Here is a 6000-nt window from a genome sequence, read left to right as displayed (position 1 = left end):
CATAATCCACTAGAGCCTACAAATCATCATCCAAGATCAATTCCTTTACCTTTGGGCCCTCACTGAATTTGATTGCTAATAACCATATGAGACAATGCATCTTTCACCCTCATATGTTGTCTAAGGATGACTGTGTGTGAAGAAAAATGAGTTTCAACCACCTAATAACATGTTAATTATAAGTTAATAACACATTTCAAATATATAGACAACACAAGCATTCTATTCAATTATGTAAACTAAATAATGTTTAAATTAAATTTTAAAATTTACCTTCAATAATTCCAAGTGGGGAGAAAGTTTTGAAAATTTCCTGTGACATATGGTGATTTGCCACAAAAATTTGGATCTCCTCACCCTCCTCATATGCTTTTTTCACTCATTAAATTTGGGTGCCAATTAATTTCATCACCAAATTCAAGGAGTGGATGTTGCATGGTCTCCAAAAGATATGATCATACATGCTTCTATCAAAGCACCCACAATCCTACAAACTTTAGCATTGTCCATTACTACTTGGACAAAATTATCAACTCTGATGGACTCTATGGATTCAATGAGGATCCAAGCAATAAATTTTACATCCTTTACCTCACCTTCAAAAATATTGCCCCCTTGGGGAGACAATGATCACATTTATTAATGGATGGTTTTTGCAATCTTTCCATCCATCAGAGACAATAGTCATCCCCCCCCCATTTGGACCCAATAACCTCTTAATGGTTTGAGGAGGATGTATACATTTTTTTCTCACACTATGCAATAAGGTGGTTCTCACCTTTTCATATCCATGACCTCGGTAACCATATGATGCTTCATTTATTACTTCCACCATCTCTCTCCAATAATGTGATCTCACTAGATTGAATGAAAGACCATTCCCAAAGAGGTAACACCCAACCTTTACATCAACAATTTCTCTCAATTCATTTTGAAATGCCCTATCTAATGGGCCTCTCTTGCGGGTTGTTCTTTGGGGTGTTTCTACATCTTCTTCATCTACATAAGGAACATGTAAGAAGGGATGATGTCTAGTGGTTGTTTCAGAGGGTGGCATTGGTGGTTTCTGGTTTGATTTTTCTTGTTTCCCCCTTGACACTAACCTATCAACATCTTTTTATTCTTTTAACATGGATGCTATTTGAGTAGCCGGTAACCCCTTGTTCTCTATATATGAGCCCTGTGCACATATTGACCCCTTTACCTTGTGAGCCTATGAAATAATTTTTAACTTGGTAATAGGAGCTTCTATATTGGGTTTGACAAAATTTGCATTTCTATATATACCAGCCCCCAATACATTGCCAAATTTTTGTTGTATATTTCCACAAGGGGACCTTTTATCAATTTTAAATTTTTGGGATCCCTCCTTGTTAGGAATAAGGTGTCTCAACCTTGGATAATTCCTATTCATTATTATTTGTTTTGTAAAATGTATTTCTTGCAAATAATGTTGATGTGTCGGCATCTTGAACTGTGTATAAGGAGATCATGGCTAAAACGGTTATGATGGATTCCTATGACACATAAGAGCTATGTTAGGAAGATTCAATGATAGGTGAAGACATGTGGCAACTGATAAATTTGAGTAAGATTTTTTTGGGGTTCCTATTTTCTCAGAGAATGGTAAAACCCTAATGCGGTTATCTTTGGGAGTAGCCCTAAAAGTGAAGCGCATGTTATAAGCATTTTTTTTAGGGTTGCGAAGAGGTGGATGCGAAAAAGTGTATTGTTGGTACTGTGAGTTGTTATTGGAGTCTTCTGTTGTCGCTGTTGAACTTGCATTGCAAGTGTATTGTAACCTTGTGTTGAAGATAATACATTGTGCAGGTTCTGGAGGGGTGGGGTTGTTTTACCGAAAGGTTTTTCCCCACCGAAAAATCTTTGTGTTATGTGTTTCTTTCTCTGTCTATTTTCTTTATGCTTTCTTGGCTGAAATATTGTTGTTTGCATGATATTGAATATGTAAGTGTAAAAGATCATTATAGGATTTGCACCATACTTCTCTTAAGAGATTAGCGTAGGAAGCTATTTTCGCACCTGAGTTTCCTTACACTCCTCACCCACTGAGCTCTGACTACTCATTCTTTTGATCTATAACAAAAGAAATAAATATATTTCAAACTTATGCAAAAGCTTGATAAAATTTAGAACAATACAAAAACTTTAAACAAACTATCAAAGAAGAAAAAAGGAAGGATCAAATGCATACTTGGAACACTCAACAAAGTCAACATTGAATATTAGAAGGATTTGAGACTCTACAACCTTTTTTTCAAACTTGCATAATGGACAAACCAAAATGAGAGAGTAAATGATAGATTAAATGAGTGAAATGTCTAAATTATTAGGCTCCTTTTAGGGTTACCAAATAATAATAACAAAAATCTAATTGTTTTAAGTCTTTTTTTTTCACTTTATGTTGTCCCAACCACGGTCTATGTGGGTTCTCCGTGGGTCTGCCTAACTTAACTTAGATCCTTGGCAAGTCCCATAGGGTCTGCATTTTTTCATATGAGTCTACTGGGGTCTGCATTGATGCAAATCGTAATGGACCCACATGCCGAAATCTACACCCACCATGGACCCAGACCTGAATCTAGGTGACAAGATCCAAACCCAGTAATGTAGGTTGTTTCTATTCCTCTCACTACTCATCTTCATTTAACTTCTGATTTGTGTCCAAAAACACAAGAAGAAAAGGAATTTATGGATTGGGTTCCTTATAAAACTATACTTGGTAACATTAAGTATGTCATGGTTTCCACTCACCTAGACATTGCTCATTCAGTGGGAGTTATGAGAAGGTTCATAAAATATCTCGAGAAGGCTCATTGGGAAGTAGTTAAATGGATATTAGGGTATCTAAAAGATACTTCTGATTATGTTTTATGTTTTGGTGGCAATAGTGTTCAACTATAATGCTTCATTGATTTCAATCTTGTCAAAAATTTAGATAAACAAATGTCTACTATTGGTTACGATTTTGTGTTTGTTGGAGTTGCTATTATGTAGGCTTCAAGGTTGGAACATTTTATTACTCTTTCTTCAATTAAGTATGAGTACTTGGCTCTCTCTAAAGGTGCAAGGGAAATGATTTGGCTTCAATGATTTAAAATGTCAACAAAGCAACTATGTTTTGTTTTGTGATAGTCAGAGCACCATTTTTTTGGCTTATAACCATTCCTCTTAGTGTCACCATAAGCATATTGACATACATGCTTACTTTATTTATCATGTAGTGAAGAAGGCAAATTGAATATTGTAAAGATAGATACGAATGCCAATATGATAGACATCTTGAAAAATGTTGTTCCTAAATAGAAGTTCAAATGTGCTAGAACTTCTCTTGGGTTTGTTAAGAAATAATGAAGTACCTGTTAGAGTAGGGTATTATATGATCCATTGTAGCATTAGTTGAGATTTAGGCAGGAGATTGTTGAAGTGAAGGCCAATAATCAATTACCTTTTCTTTCCAATTATGTGTCTCTTGATTTTTGAAACTCTTCATTTAGTTATGTAATTGGTATCTTTAAATACATTATTGTTGTATCATTGGAAATAGCTTAATTTCATCAATACAATACTCTTCTTAGTGTGGATGTAGTCACAAATTGTGGTGTTTAAACCATGATAAATCTGGTGTCTCATAATATTTGTGTTTTGCACTTATCTAATTAAATTTAATTTCTATTTTTACTTTCGTATTTTTATCCTCTTCAGGGGATTTAGGATTGGTGCACTTATCTCTTGAGATGGATCAAAGATAATGCATATAGGAGAGACAACAAAAGTTGGAGGGAGGGACAAAGAGTCCCTATTGACAACCACATAAGTCTTCTTTGGAGTCCATCTAGTAATTGGGGGAATGCAACATGTCACCTCCATATGTTTGCAACTCCTGCAGTGAAACAAGAGAAACCTTGATGCTCTATTTCCAAATGTTGAGTCCAATCACCAACTGTTGTAGCCAAGGAAATGGAATTAGGATTCTGGTGAATGCTAAAATTCATATTTTGGTAGCCCAAGAAGAAATGCTCAATCATCTAAGAGCTTTGGGAAATCACCCAACCATGAATGTTTAGAGCACCGAGATCCATCACACAAAATTGTTTAGGAAGGAAGTGGATATTCGTAGCAATGCATCCAAAATTTATAGTATCCCCTCTTGGATCCTGTCTTGAGTTAGATTTTTTCCCAAGATTTTCTTGATAACAACAATGTTTTTAAGTGATTCGACCCCAAGAATGACCAATGCAGATACATCAAGCCTTACAAAGGTTTGTCTATTGCCAACCATATTTGTAGACCTCCATGACTATATATGCATTTCTTACTTGCTACAAGGTACAAGATTTTGTCTCTAAAAGAGTTGTGGTGTCTTATGTCCTTTCTCATATTGTATTTATTCACTCTTTTTTTTTTTCTAATTTTTAAAATATTATTGCTTGAATAAGTTATCCAACTATAAATAAAAAATTAGATAAGTTAAATTTAGATATTTATTACTAATGCAACATTAAGATATATATTATAATACTTTATAAATTAGTGGAATACCAAAATGTAAATAGGAAATACATGTCTTGATAGAAGGGAAATGACAAACATATGAAAAATTATATTTGAAACTATATAATTAGCAGTCACATGCTCTTGTGCATGCAACATGCGCCGATAGGAAAGATATTTTTTTATAGAAAGTGAGATAGTTTGCAATATAAAAAAATTAGAAAAGTATACATAATAACTTTATTTATTTGGAAATTTAATGTCCAAAAAATCTAAGGGAGATTTGCAACATGGTAAAGGACATTATTTCAAATAGTTTAATGACATGTATATTCTACATTTAAATTTGATGCATTGAGAAAGTTCTAAATTTTAATAAAGATTGGAGTGAATTTTCCCATCTCAAATCAAATAAAGAAATAAATATTCAATATATTTAGCATTTAGAATACAACTTTGAACTTTATTTGCACCCAAAAGAAGATGATACAAAACTGAACTAAAATTACAATGAAAATGAAAAGATGTTTCCACTAAAATTACAATTAGGGAACAACCTATGGATAACAAAAACCATAGAAACTTAAAGTAACAACATTTCAGTTATAGATTAAACACACTACACTCAATATTTACATCAATTTTTTTAAAACCCACTTCTATCTTATGCAAGACAATTACAATTTTGCGAATAAATAATTGCACGCTCATAGAAGTTAGAAACTTGCCACAAATTTAAAACTAAAAGTAATAAAATTATTAAAAAAAGTAAGTTTCTAAAGTTTTCTTTTAAACATCATGAAATAGATTTAACAAATTAATATTTGGGAATAAGTCCATTCATGTTGAACTGTAATGAACTATGCTATGAAAGTTTGTGCTGCCCATAAAAATTAAGGAAATACATATGAAAGTCTCTGCCATGGCCCCCTAGACACTCAAACTCAATAACTGACAACCTAAAATTTGCCAAAAGAATATGTTTCTACATGAATGAGAACGAACTACAACAATATACAATTATATTTGTCTTGAATGGATGAATTATTTTCTGTGAGATTAAAACAATGAATTAAACAAACAACTCTTAAAAAAAATATTTGCAAGGCAAAATATATATGCAAAAACAAAGGGCCCCTAAAAATCAATAACGAATCATATTTGCCAGGGCAAAATATATGAAAGTAAATGAAAAAATTGCCTTACAAATCAACTAACAATCATATTTGGCAAGGAAAAATATATGCATGAAAGTGAAAAAATTGTCTTGCAAATCAACAATCAGATTCACCAAGGCATAATACATGTATAAAAACAAAAAAATTCCCTGCAAATCAACAACAATTTGATCTTGTAGAATGAAATACATGCAGGGGTAAGGGGAAAAAATAATTGTATTATCCATGAACCAAATGCCTTAGCAAAAAGATTAAGCCAAAAAAACAAGGAGGTGAATAGAAGCGCTGCTATAGAGGGAAACACCACCAT

This window comes from Cupressus sempervirens, chromosome 9 (genome assembly GCF_028749045.1).
Source record: "Cupressus sempervirens isolate cs-2001-9-10 chromosome 9, ASM2874904v1, whole genome shotgun sequence".
In the NCBI taxonomy this organism is placed as follows: Eukaryota; Viridiplantae; Streptophyta; class Pinopsida; order Cupressales; family Cupressaceae; genus Cupressus; species Cupressus sempervirens.
This window is presented reverse-complemented; position numbering follows the sequence as displayed.